General features: G+C 46.3%; 1 protein-coding gene across 3 annotated transcripts in view; it reads left to right on the forward strand.

Annotated features, from left to right (window-relative positions):
* Positions 1-8,145: 8,145 nt before the first annotated feature.
* The window catches only part of SYNDIG1 (synapse differentiation inducing 1), a 174,295-nt gene continuing 168,571 nt past the window's right edge, over positions 8,146-13,869 (forward strand). Inside the window, exon 1 of one of the 3 annotated variants that reach the window (XM_059134226.1) lies at positions 8,146-8,293. The gene's annotated coding sequence lies outside the window, so the exon portion shown is untranslated. The other 2 variants (XM_059134228.1, XM_059134227.1) reach the window with 2 other exon arrangements.

Here is a 13,869-nt window from a genome sequence, read left to right on the forward strand (position 1 = left end):
TCATTCTTCTAGTGGAATGTTGCTTTTGGCCCCAGAGTGAGGTTTAACCTCCTTAAACCTAGTATGAGGCCTTTAGTGATCAGGCCATTGCCTTCGTCCCCAAACTGATCTCCTGAACTCACCCAGCTTACACTAATGCTCCATACTTCTTCTGACCTGAAAATCTATAAAGGCAACTCAGCCCCAGAGCACCCCTTCCCTGGTACCCAATGTGCACAAGCACCCATACAGAGGCCTTTAATTCCTGCTCATCACTCAGGACTCAGCTGTCCTGATTACTTCCAGCTTCCTTGGGCTGCCCTTCCTCTTGGTTCCACTGATCTCCTGTTGTTTCCCCAAAAAAGCAACTCTGGATCTATAAAGCCATTGCCCATTGTCCTTAAGGGAAGGACCCACCTATCATGTCTCCCCACCCCCATTGCTCATACCTTCCCAGTAGTAGATACCAGCAAACATTGCTGAATCAAGACAAGCACACAGGCCAGGAAAGACCCACCCATTCACTTGGCTGCCCAAAGCAGTCTACTATTTCAGTTACTCCTGTTTTCCATTGTTTGTCAAACATTTTATTATTCCTTCCATGTTTGTGGGGACATAATTTAAATTTATTTGAAAAGTTATACCTTAGCTGAAAAAAATCTTTTGGATATAGTTGGGATTGTCAGGTGGTCCTTGGACCAAGGGAACTCTTTCCTTCCTGTTGCCAACCTGGGCTTATTAGTCCTGCGCCCACAAATGAAATAGATTCTGTGTGGCTATGTTCACCCCCTGTTATGGGAGGACATCCTCATGGTATCCTGGTCCCTAAGCACAAGTCAACCACGTTTAAGAGGGAAGGACTAGCTGATAGGACAGCCGTGGCACTGCCAAACCCCTCTTCTCTGGGCCCCTACTTGCATGTATGCAATCACCCAGAGAACATGCCTAGAGTACAGAGGAGAATGCTGGGCGGTTTGGTTCTGGCATGTGCCTGACTGAGGTTCTTTGTTTAAGAGACATTCTTTTCCTGAAATATGAGTGATAAAAGAGGAATCACAAAAGTGAAATTGCTTACCTTTGTGCTTTTTCCCTCTACTTCCACATCCTGCAAAATTACAGAAGTGGTTATTTTTACAATAGAATCTTTTTTCTTTCCTTCTTTTTGCAGAAAAAAAAAGAGCACATGCAGCAAATATATATATATATTTTTTTTTCTTGTGCCAAAAACAAGTTGTTAAGCCTTTTAGAAAATTCCAGAAATTATACTAATAATTAATGACATGTTTAAATGTTTAGTTCTGCAACAGCAATATTTTCAATGATGCCAGCCTCTTAGCTTGTCATTATGTTAGAGCTACACTAGTACATATAGTTCTTTTCACAACAATGAAAACATGCTTTCCTTCCATTTCAGTGAAGAAAGTACATTGCCCTGTCCGCTTCAGCATGGAGACTGAAGTGGACATCTGAATCTATTTTTTGAGTCTGGTGTTCTGAGCACATGCTGCAAATTCTTGCCTCACAGTCAACCCTGAAAGCAAGGTTTTGTAAAGTTAAGCTTTTGCTAATTTTCCTTCTCTTTAACAGTCCTGGAAACAGCCATATTTTCCAATGTTTGGCAACTGCATTTTCTCAAAGATCCTGATTATTCTGATACTGTACTCTGTCATAATAATAGATTTGTGTCATGGATCATTAGGTAGATCACAGAAATTAGTAACTAGATAAAATTCAAGTAGAAGCCATCTGCCAAGGCAGGACAGGGGTGAGGTGGTATTGGGGGATATGAGGACCAGTCACATCAGGGACACAGGGAGCAGGGGCTGGGGACTCTGGTGTGAATAGGCTGTGTTGTTACCTGAAATCTCCAGAAATGCCAAGACAATGTGTGACAGTCTAGAAAGAAGAAGTGAATTGTGGAAGTCAGGAGAGGGAATAAATTCAGGGTGGGAGACAAGCATATAATAGTGGGAAGGAGCCACAATTTTTGCATTGAGCACAGAGGGGGCACTTGAAATTGACCTCTCTTTATTGACTGATCTCTGGCTGCATAGTGTATATGGCTTATTTGCTGGGAGAGGTATGGGATCTTCCTCAACTGGATAGCATAGCCAAACCTACTTCTGTGTTTATCTGTAATACAGATGAGCAGCCTGTAGCTGAGTCTTAACACAGGGCCACATTCAAAGAAAGAGCAATTTGACACCTAACATCTTGAAGTGAAGGCAGATCCTTAAAGTAAACATGAAGGATATAGGAATTTTGCACAGTAAATTATGCAGCAAAATTTTCCAGGATCCTATTTAGATGACTCTCTTGTACCAGAAGAAACTTGTTTGACATATATTCAGACACTGTCCAGAAATGTGGGGTGCCAGTACCTCATGGTCCAGTGGAGGATGATGACTCCCAGACATGAATATCCTCTTCATCCTTCCCCTGGGTGATTCTAAGAAACACTCTTCATTCTTCAAGTGATCTCAGGGGATGGAGAGCTGGTTGTCACACACTGTGACCACCTTAGGAGTTTCTCCTTGGACTGGCTCCACCTGCCTCACCATGGACCATGCTGGTGGTCCTTCGCGTCCTGTCCTTGGGATTAGTTCCCCCAATAAAAGCCTAACTGCACCTTCAGGCTCTGGTCTCAGAAAAGGAGACCCAGGCCAAACTACCATTCTGAATATTGAAGCCTCTGTTTATTGAGGTGTGACGGCTTTTCTAACCAAGTATGCACAATCATGAGTTCCTCTGAGCAAAAGCCCGCCAAGAGAGGATGAAAATCAGGACATCAAGAGAATAGATAGCAAAACCTGCTATTTGGTTTCAGTGGGTCTTGAGGGAATAAGGGAGAACTCTGGAGCAAAACTTGCCAGCACATCTCACCCAACCCCTAACAACCACAAATCTTCCTTGCCATCTCTACTCCTATAAGTCTCCCAGACTAACAGTCCATGGCAAATGTTGCTATACCCATGCTGCAGATGGAGAAACTGATATTTTGAGAAGCTGAGGAGGTGGGGAAATGTCCATTGTACCATGGTATATTTTGTGGTCCTATGTGTCATATGAGACGTGCTCGTATGTCTCTCAGTTTCTCGCTTTAAAAGCTTGGGGCAGGATGGAGCAGGAAACTCATGTTTTCATGCTCTTATAAGAGAAATTAAGGCTGTCCCAGGAATTAGCATAATGTCGAAGAATTATGTAGGTATGAGGCATAAGCAGCAAATTCTACAGAAGCTGGAGAGTGGGCAGATGGAATCAGCCCAAGGGATCTAGGGGGATCTGAAGGGACACAATGGTGTTGGCCACACCCAGCCTCTGCCCCTTCAAAACAAGCACTTAAATGAGAGAGATATATTAATCACCACTCTTATGCAGCATTCTGGGGTCCTTCCAAGCACCAGCACCAGTTTTGTGCCCCAAATCCAGAATTTACCATTCCTCTCAACTACCTGGAGAAAGTACCCTATAACCTTGTCTTGCGAACTGTCTTTAAGAACAATAACCAGCCAACTCTGGTCAGGAAAGCAGGCTGAATGCATTGAACACATTCAAGCCTCATACAATGCCAGGTAGCAGATATTATTATACTCATTTTATATAGGTAGAAATCCAGGTTCTGTAAGTGAAGACAGAGAGTGATAAGAAGGGGCAGATGTTTTCTTGGAGCCCAGGTAAACATCTGAGTACCTAACTTCAATGGCAAGCCTACTGCCAACTCTGAATGGACTCCCTCTGTTAATGTTGGCTAATAGGGAAAGAGGAGACAGGCTGGATCTGCACCTCACTCCTCCTCTCACTAGCTATATGATGACAGGTGAGCTGTTCGGTCCCTAAACCTCAGACTCTTCAAGCTCCGGGGATCACTTCTACCAGCGCCACTGAGTTCAGATCAGAATTCAATGAAGTTACGTGTATAAAGAATCTATTTCATTTCTAGATGCAGTCAATAGCAAAAATGACCCCCAATTCCTCCCACATTTTATCATATACATGCCCATTTACAATGTAACTTTATGGCACCATCCATCAAAAGGGAAAGCTATTTCCCCCATCTCCTGCCTTGAAGCTGGGCACCCTGACTTGCTTTGGTCAACAAGAACTTAGTTAATGTGGAGTCAGCTTGAAATCTGTGCACTGAAGTCATTGCCACTGGGCACCCTGCGATCACAGTTTTGTAAGGAATGATGGACCAGCCTTCTAGATGACAGACTTATGGCCCTGTCAGCTCATCACTAAGTCTACAACCAACCAGTCCCCAGACAGGTGAGTCAGGCTTTGACTGCCAGCTGACTACTGATATCTGAGTGAGCCTCTTTCATGTGAAACAGAGGCAATCCATTCCAGTGGGTTTAGCCCTTTTTTCCAACCCTCAGAATTGTGAGCAAATAAGGGGTTATCATTTTTAGCCAGTGAGTTTGGGGGAAGCTTGTTATGTAGTAATAGATAAGGGATACTTTGGCACTATTGAAATTGTTTATAACTTATACCTGTTAACTTTCTCTCTTTGATTCTTTCCAAAGTGATGTAATGATACAGAGGCAGCACCACTAATCTGGAAGTCAGGAACCCAGATGTGGCTTACTGCCCCTCCACATCCCTTCTGGAATTGTCTCCTCATGGGGAGAATCAGAGGCTAGGTCTAGGTGGTCACCAAGAATTCTTCCACTCCAACGTTATGACATTCTACTTCATCTTTTTCCATGGACAAAATTCTCATGTCAACATGGCCTCAGAAACTTCCCTCAGTTTTGGCTTTTTATCTCTGTATTTCTGATACAATGCATGTTTTTTCTTAGAGACTTGCCTATCATCTCTACATTGAACATCTGAATACTCGCCTGTCCTTCTAAATAAAAAGGATTCTACCGGCATAAGACATTGCACCTTTTCAATTCCTGGATGTCATCAACTTAAAATAAATAATTTAGTAATAAATTCGGGGTAGAGAAAAGCAAACTGTATTATTTTAATTGGTTTGCCTTAAAACTGCATATACCATTCATCATCATTAATACTACAGTCAACATTTGGAGCAGAGGATCTTATACATTTGATCTAAAGATGGTTTCTGAATGAGCACTGTTGACCTCCAGACACTGCACAGAACCACAGCCCCTGGGCTAAAGCCTTTCAGTTCAAGACATTTTAAGGAATATTTCTTACTTGAAAAACTCAATATTTCTTATTTGAAGAAACTCTGTATTTCTTCTCATCAAGTCCATCTACTTCTGGGCAGGTAAGAGCTTCTCCTGAAAGTTGCTGAGAACCTTGTGACAGTTCTCCACAACACATGAATCGGCCCCCAGGGCCTCTCCTAGCTCTGAATAGTTCCATAATCTCCCATAAGAGATAAGCATTGTTGAGAAGGTTACCCAGTTTCTACTGTGTCCCACTGCCCAACATGCAGCCACCCCTCATTTACTTTTTCATTTCAATGTTATATAATGTATAATAGTTATGATAGCACTCCCATCAACAAACAGGGAACCACAATTAAGACAAACTGCCCTTACCATCATTCAGGCTCGAGGAACCCTGGATCCCTTCCTGAGTCGCCACATTGGCTGGGAGCACTGACATTCCTCTCTTCAAGTTTTAGATTCCTGGTCCTGGTAAGTTTATTTTGCAGTGAAGTGTAAGGTCAATCAGGATTGTAGAAACACTAAAAGGGGTACATGGCAGTGGGATAGTGTAAAAATAAAAAAATAAAAAAATAAATATCCAGGGATCTTGAAGCTATATGAATGGCATGGGAGAAAATCAATAAGAAAGAGAGGAGGAGGAGGAGGAAGAGGAGAGTTTACACCACATTGTGAACTATTTCATTTCTTTCAAATTACCCTCTTTTTTTTTTTTTTTCAGAGACATCTGTTTTTTGACCTCACAATCCAATGTGGTCTTTTCAATAATTATCAATCACTGAGTATTTCTTCAGTACCTGCAAAGTGTTGGCTTTACAAATATAACACACAGTGCCTTAAGGGAGTCTACCCATATAACTGTCAGAGAGAAGTTTACATATGCATTCTACTACAAAAGAAAATGTGAATATTTAGGTGTGAAACTGAATGAGGCACGGTATGAAAACCAACTCTTAGAAAATATTAGGAAATGCAATCCCACCCCCATCCCCCACCAATATATCCTTTCTCAATGCATCATCCAGATAAGCCAGGGTATACAGTTCCAAAGTATCACCCTGAAAAATTTCAAAGTACCTAGGACATAAAGACAGTCCACAAAACTCAGTCAAAAGGTGTTTTCTTCCCATAACTTCTACAGTCCTCACTTCTGGAGGGAACACTCCACAGGCAACCAGTGGTAACCAGTGATCACCTCTCATATAGCAAAAAAGAAGGTGTCTGCCTACTCTATTAGGAAAGGCCTAATTCAAAATTCAAACAATACCTAGAGTCAAAGTGTTCTCTTGGCAAAACAAAACTGCCCTCCAAAATCCAACCCAAAGCTGGGATAAGCAAAAGTGTGCCGCCTGAAAGGCAGGAACCTGAGTTACAGCCTACTTTTGTATATTGGGTAGCTATAAAAATCTTAGTTAACCTTCGCAAAGAAAGACTTCAGCTTCTTTATCTGATAAAAGGGAATGATTCTGCACATCGAATGAGTCTAACTGCGTCTTTTCAACCCAGTGGTTCAGAGAGAGAATTTTTTGTTCTGGAAAGGACTCTAGGAACAAGGAGCAACTTTGCTAATGTAAGGTGGGGAAAGCAGGTTCTTCCCATTTGAGAAGTTCTCCTAGATGGAAGAGATGTACCAAATCATGACTTTATAGCTCTGCGTATCTAGAGGAAGAAACCGCAGTTGCCTTTGCCAGGCTGAAGAGACAGAGATGGGATGCAATTCAGGTGGGTAAAGGCAAACCACAGATGGTACTGATTCTGATGACCCCTCCATCCGAACGCCTTTTACAGCAGCACTCGGACTTCAGCATTTTCTTTAGGTTGCTGATGTTCCACGGGTGACAACCCCCCCCCCCCCCAAAGGGGGCATAAGGAGGCACCTGTGGTTCTTGTACCACCTTCAACTCCTGCCCTTTGGAAACTGCTAGAGGCAGCCTGCCAGGTGAAGCAGTGCCTTCTCAGGGGCAAAGGGTTGGTGTGCAGGAGGGAGGGCTCTGTGCTAAGGAGGGTTTCAGTGGGTGTAACCAGCTTTGACCATGAGGGCCTCAGCTAGCAAGACTGCACCTGAGATAGCAATGGGCTCAACAGAATGTTTTCCTAAATAACCTGTGACCCCCTTTTTGATAGATGTTTCATTCAGGTTCTTTCTCTATAGAATTCAAACTAAAGACGCTATTCTCCCCTTCCCCCAACACTTCAAATGCAGGATATCTTGGGAGGTGATCCTCACTCTGCTCTGCTACCCTATTCCCATTTTCCTCACCAGGATTATACCCCCCAGCCTGCCCACCCCCACAGCTTTAGTTTTCTTTTAATTCCAACTGCCAAAGTGCAAACATTGGAAGAAAACAGACTGGTTTGGGGCTGAGCAAGGTGTCTAGGAATTTGGGCCAGCACCTGTTTTCCCCTGGATAGCTGGCTGCTCAGGGCTTGAACAGATGCCAGACCCTGAAGATGGGTCCTTCTGAACCTCAAAACCATACAGGAGCTTTGGGGAGGCCTTTAGGACCAAGAGGAACCGTCATTTCTCACAGCCAAGCTGCAAATCCCTGTCCTCCGAGTGCCCAGAGTCTGACCCCTCCTCCAGTCTCTGTCGCTTTCACATTCCCAGACACCGGACCCGGGCCACCCGCCAGACTTGATCACCTCCAGGGGCCCAGTCAGCTTGGTGCAAAGTTGGTGGCCGCCTTCCACGGGGCCGTTCCCTTTTCCTAGCTGCCATCCTCCCCCAGAGCCTGCTGGCCACCGCCTTCAGCACGTGTGTCGCCAGGCTTGGCTAGCCCAGTGGCGCGTCCCGGGACGCCCCTCGCCCAACCTGCGTAGTAGGCGCGCGCTGGGGGCGTCTCTCCGCACCCTTTCCTTTCCCAGGGGCTGGAGGGCCCGGCTCCGCCCGGTTGCCGCCACGCGCGAGCTCCCGGCTGCCCTGGGCTGCCGCCGCTGCCCCTAGCCCCGCGCTCCAGCACACGCGGGGCAGCGAGGGGCGCGGGAGGCTAGCGCAGGGCGGAGAGCCGCGCGGAGGGGAGGCCGGGAGGGGGGAGGGCAGAGGAGGAGAGAGCTGGGGAGCTGGGCAGCAGAGGCGGGCGCCGCACCGTTCGGCGCCCCGCACGCTCGCCGGCTCCGGAGACGCGCGGGCGGCCGCCTGGGCGCACCGGCCGGGTCACCTTGTCGGGGAGGTAAGTCCCGACCGCCCCGGCAGCGCGGGCGGGCAGAGGGGCCCGCAAGGAGCTGGGCGGGGGCTGCGGGCGGGAGCAGGAGGCGGCCCTTGCGCGGGAGGGCGCCCTGGCTCCGCCTGGGAGCGCGCAGACCCAGCGGCGGCGCGTTGCCCGCGGTGAGTCCGGGTGGTCGCGGCGGCTGGACCTGGGAGGCGAGGGGTCCCCAAGAGCGAGGGGAGAGCAGAGCGGGCGAGGAAGATGCGGAGGAAGGGGCCGGCTGCTGTCAGCCTCGGCTGCAGCTTGGCGCCTCGCCACCCCAGGCGCCCCAGCGACACGGAGGGGCTGTTGTGCAAAGTCGCTGGGAGCTAGTGAGACCCAGACCTGGGAGCGCAGAGGAGCGGAACTGCCCAAGGCCCTGACGGCGCGCGGCAGGCATTGACTCTGCGGTTTCGGGCGACCCCCTGAAGCGACCCAAAGGAGACCGGCTGGGGCTGGTGAGCGGGGCAGCCACGGAGCTGGGGACCGAGGTCCAAATGGGACCGGGAAGGGAAACCGGCTTGGATTGCCTTCGCCAAGCAAAGGGAAAAAGGAAGGCGAGGGCTCGAGCGCGCTGGGATGGGGACTCCCGACCTCGAACCAGGACGAAGGCGGGGACTCCTGGAGCCCCCTGCTTCCGAGAGCTGTCTGGTCCTTGGCAGCCAGGACAGCCCACAGCCCTGGGAGTCGCCAGCCCCTGGTCAGAGAGGAGACAGAGTGGACACGCTTTTAGGGATCAAGTTCTAGTCTCTATTTCCCTAGACATGATTTCTACCTCTCGGTGTGTGCTCTCCGCGCTGCGGACAGAGAGGAATGGATTACCGGCAGAGTTAGGCACTTTTCTAAGGGAAGGGGCTTTGATAGCTTGCGCGTTTTCTGCAAGACTCCAGTAGAGTGGGCGCTTCCAGTCTTGCTTTGGAGAGGATGCCAGTGGGGTCTCTTGGCTTTTCTGAAAGATCAGAGGAAAGCTTCATCTGGTTGCCTTCATTTCCTTAGTGTGTGTGTGTGTGGGGGGGGGGTCCCCTTGCACGCAGAGGCTTGGGCTTCTGGCATCCAGACCTCAGGTGAGCGCAGTCCTTCTGCGGCGTCAGATGCGCGGGCGCCGCCGGGCTAGCGGCCGGGACTCACGTCTGCGCCTTCCCTGGCCCTGTCCCGGTGCTCAGTACAGCAGACACCAGCTGAGGGCTTAGCTGATTTGAAGGATAGAGGGTGGGTGGGTGGCTCCGTTTTCTAGTTAGAATTGGGCTCAGGCGGTGGTGCGAGCGCGCCTGCCTGTGTATCTGTCCGTCTCCCTCCTCCTGGCCAGCGTGTTTAGTCAGAGCCCAAAGGGAGAGGCGTGCTGCGCAGACCGGCAGCCTGTGGGGTGAGCAGCCTGGTAACAAACCCCAGAGCGAGCCAACTTTTCCTTGCTGAGGTGTGATTGCCAGGACAGTCTGCGTTGGTGCAGGATGTGGTCCTCCGAGAGGGGTCGGACTCCAAAATCCTCACAGAACTGAAGATGAGCCTCTGAGGTGGCCCCGCGGCAGTCAGATGTCCCTTCTGGCTAGGACAGGAAGTAATGGGAGCCAAATTTTCGGATGAATTATTGCATACTGTGTGCCTGGTTGTTGTGTGCACTGTCTTTTTGGAAATCAGACCACAGGTGCCAAGCCTGTGAGAGAATGTGAGAAAGAGCCCTCCACCTCCTTCCTTTCCTCCCTCTATCCAACATCCTTGTTTTCTTTACAAGAAGCAAAGGTTGGTTTGTAGCTGGTCTGGTGCTCTCTCCCACCCTGCCCCACCTACGGCATGAAAATGGAATCTCCATAGCCAAGAGGGTCTTGTTAAATAAAGGGGGGAAATGGGAAAATCTGTGTTTAAAGTTGTTTTGTTTTGTTTTATGATAGAAAGTCTCAATGGTACACCAAAGTTGAAAGAATAATACACTGAACCCCCAGTGTACCCTTCATCCAGCACCACATTCACTGACCCTTTTTCCTGACCTCTTTTTAATCATCCCTCCTCAGAGTTTTGGAGGCCATGTTTGATGATGGGTTTAAAAACCCTTTCCAAGCCCACATCATCTCTAAATGTATCCCTGTGTATCTCCACCTAATGGCATTTTGTTCAATTTTCACCTATCATCAAAACAAAACAAAAAAACAAAAAACCCCCCACAAAACGTACTTTAAATGATTCTGTTAGAACCTAGGTGATGTTAAAAAGGAAATGAAGGTACCTCCATTTTTGTTTTGGGGTAGTAGAAGAAAATCTGCTGATGTTCCTTGTGACAGTGGGATTGAAGAAGGAAAGAGAAATCCAGATCCTGAAGAAAAAGAGACATTTGAAACCATTAGATTTGACTTATACTAGTTGATGTGCAAGGAATAAAAAGGATTCCAGCTGAACCATGAGAGGTGAAAGATTTTTCTTTTTTGTAAAAACTTTAAACTCAATCCATAAATCGGAAGCAATTAATTTATTCCACATTTAGCGTGACATAAATTAAAAGTGCTACACCCTGGACTTGACTCATCTTTCTCATTAACTCTGACCTGTATTTTTCTAGAGAGTTATTTCTATTATAAGAGAATAAAAAGGTATTTTCTTATGTAAGTTTTCTATCCAAGACACTAGTTGGTGCTATTCTGGGGTTCATGAGCAGTACTGAATACTTCATCTCTCAATTAGAAAGTGTTCGGTCATCACACCCGTCACATCTGATGCACCGTGTAGGGAGATACTCTGTTTGCAAAGATGTGAGTCCAAATGTTGTTTCTGTTGGCTGGAGAGGAATAGCATGGTAAGACCTCCATAAACAATGGGAGGGGATCCCCCACCCCCACATTCTTACATGCCTCCCTTCTACCCTGCCACCTCTGTGCCTTCTTTTATATAAAAGCTGCTCCTAAAAATTGTCAATGTTCTGGGAGGATTCAGGCAGACTTTTGAATACCTGTATAAAGTGCATTATTTAAAGGCATCCTTAGTTAACCTTTTGCAATATGAATAACCATCCTGTAAGTGAGCAGTTTTAAGTAAAATCTTGCCTTTCCATGATACCAGCATGGCCTTGAGCCCCTCATTTTGGCCTTTGCAGCCCCCAGCCCCATGCACACTGGAAAGTCTCATGACCAACACAGACTAATTGCAATACTGTGACCTGTAGCTTGAGCAGACTTCATCTTACCAGTAAGATTCTTTGGAGTGAATGGGTGGAGGTGGCAAGGATTGAAGAGTGGAGTGTTCATTCGTCAGCATCAGCAAAGCAGTGAGGCTAAATCAGTAGCAAAACAACTTGTTCATTCAATGGGAAGTCCTGGGGTTATTTTGCTGAAATTGGTTGATGTGAGGTGATATGGAGTCAGAGCTTTTGACCCAGCATCACTACACTGGAGATGTGGCACCAACATGTCAAAAGAGCAGCGCATTGAAAATATGCATACATTAAATATTCCAAACATTAAAGATAGGCTGACCAGGTTCCTGCCAATGTCACTAGAATTGAAACAATGAAGGCAGTAGCAAGATGCTTTAACAAACGTGTTTCCTCAACATTCTCCTTGCAAGGTGTATAGACATTTCCAGGTTTTTTGAGTTCATAAATATGCCTTTAGAAGGGGCGGGTAACTCTTTCAGTCACTGGGCTACAATCAGTGCCTCCACAGTGGTTTTATTTGCCAGCCAGTGTACTGGATTTCAGCTGAGTATGCAGGGGGAACAAGTGGGGAATACACATTGGGATTTTCCCCAGTCTGCAGCCACCTACCCCACTGCCTCTATGGAGGGCCTGTGAGATGACAGGTTTCAAACTCTGGGTTCTGCCACTTGCTTTTTGTTGATCTTAGACTGCTCACTTAGCTTTTCCAAGCTTCTGTTTCTTTTCATCTCTGTTCTTTCCAGGATTATGAAAATAAAATCGTTATGGTTGGCACAGTTTTTTAAACAGGGAAGACTTGGTATTGAGAACACTTTAGTGCCTTAACTGCAAGTCTCTTCTGGTGTAGTTGCATCCCCAGGGCCCTCTGAGAGCTCAGAAAAGACCGTGCTCTGCCCTTGGTTCTTCAGCAAGTGTCAGTGACGACAGTGTGCACTCATTCCTCTGGGCATGTGTTCTCATGTAGGAACATGCCTAAGTGGTGCAGACATTCATGTCAGGTGGGGTTTACAGGGAATATACAGGAAAAACATGTGAGCAGAAATATATCCTTAGCACATATCAATTTTGACTCATATCACATTATAAAAATTGCATGATACATGTGCTCTAGGAGAAAACATCTTAACAAGAGATTATCAGCAAGCCACAAAGCACCAAGGCACATGGTGATTTAAATTACAAACTTTGCTTAGATCAGAAGTCCAAGTCCTCTTAAATCACTTTATGATAAATAACCTGTTAAATTGTATTACATAAAATACTGAAGACCAACAGTAACAAATAAGCATTGGGATCCAAGGTAACGGTCAGAACCAAGCGTAACATGAATAGGAAATAGCATAGATGTGTAGAAAATACAGGTGATAGAAGCTGCTTCTGGAAGTATACTTCAGACCCACCCAGGGGACAGTTTTGCATATTTACTCATGTGAGAAGAATTTATCTAGGAGTTCAATTAACTTTATTCCAGAGAGATGGGGAGTTTTGCCCTGGAGGTTCAAATCAATGTTTAGTCGGTGTGAAATGTTTTGAGTTTTTAGTTCTCAATCAATTCTTGTGTTGTTCATAGTCATTTGGAACTTAGGTCTTGATAATGCTATAATGTTGTGACATTTAGGGGGTGTGACTCCGTGGAAAAGGAAAGGGAGGTATTTCCTGGTTGCACTGTGAGTCTTTCAGAAAGGGCCTGCTTAGTTTAAATTCATATTCGGGAAAATCATTGGTTCTCAAACCTTCAGCCTCACTGGGTAGCCACTTTCAAACACACCTCCCTTCTGTTCCCTCTTTATTTTTCTTCTTGATTGGGGAACGTCTGTATCCAAAACAAAACAAAGGAGCAAATAAACATTTCAGACAATTAGAACTACAAATATGCTATTCCATTGTCTCAACTTTAAGCCAAAGATACTCTGAAAGAGAAAAAATATTTTATCTCGAATATTCTGGAGCTTCACCTCTGCTCAGGGAAACAGACAAAAAATATGTTACATAAATTCACCTTTCTGCCCTGTGTACAATATGCAGGGTGTGTGTGTGTGTGTGTTTTGTTTGTTTGTTTTGTTTTTTTTTTTGAGAGTGTACACAAGTGTGAATGGGAGGTGAGGGGAACAGAAGGAGACAGAGAGAGAGAGAGACTCCAGCAGGTTTCACACTCAGCATGGAGCCCAGTGCAGGGCTGGATCTCACAACCCTGAGATCATGACCTGAGCCGAAATCAGGAGTCAGACACTTAACAAACTGAGCCATCCAGGCATTCATACAGTATGCAGTTTTTAACTTATTCTTATACACTTATTCTCAGACCTTAGTGGCATAGCCTCTCAGTTGATGTAGGTATTTGAAATAAGAGGATTTGCTTTTGGGCTCCTAATGGGTTAAGTCCTGGGACAGGGTTAGGAAACCAGTAGCATTTCTGAGGGGG

The sequence above is a fragment of the Mustela lutreola genome, chromosome 9 (genome assembly GCF_030435805.1).
Source record: "Mustela lutreola isolate mMusLut2 chromosome 9, mMusLut2.pri, whole genome shotgun sequence".
NCBI classification, from domain to species: Eukaryota; Metazoa; Chordata; class Mammalia; order Carnivora; family Mustelidae; genus Mustela; species Mustela lutreola.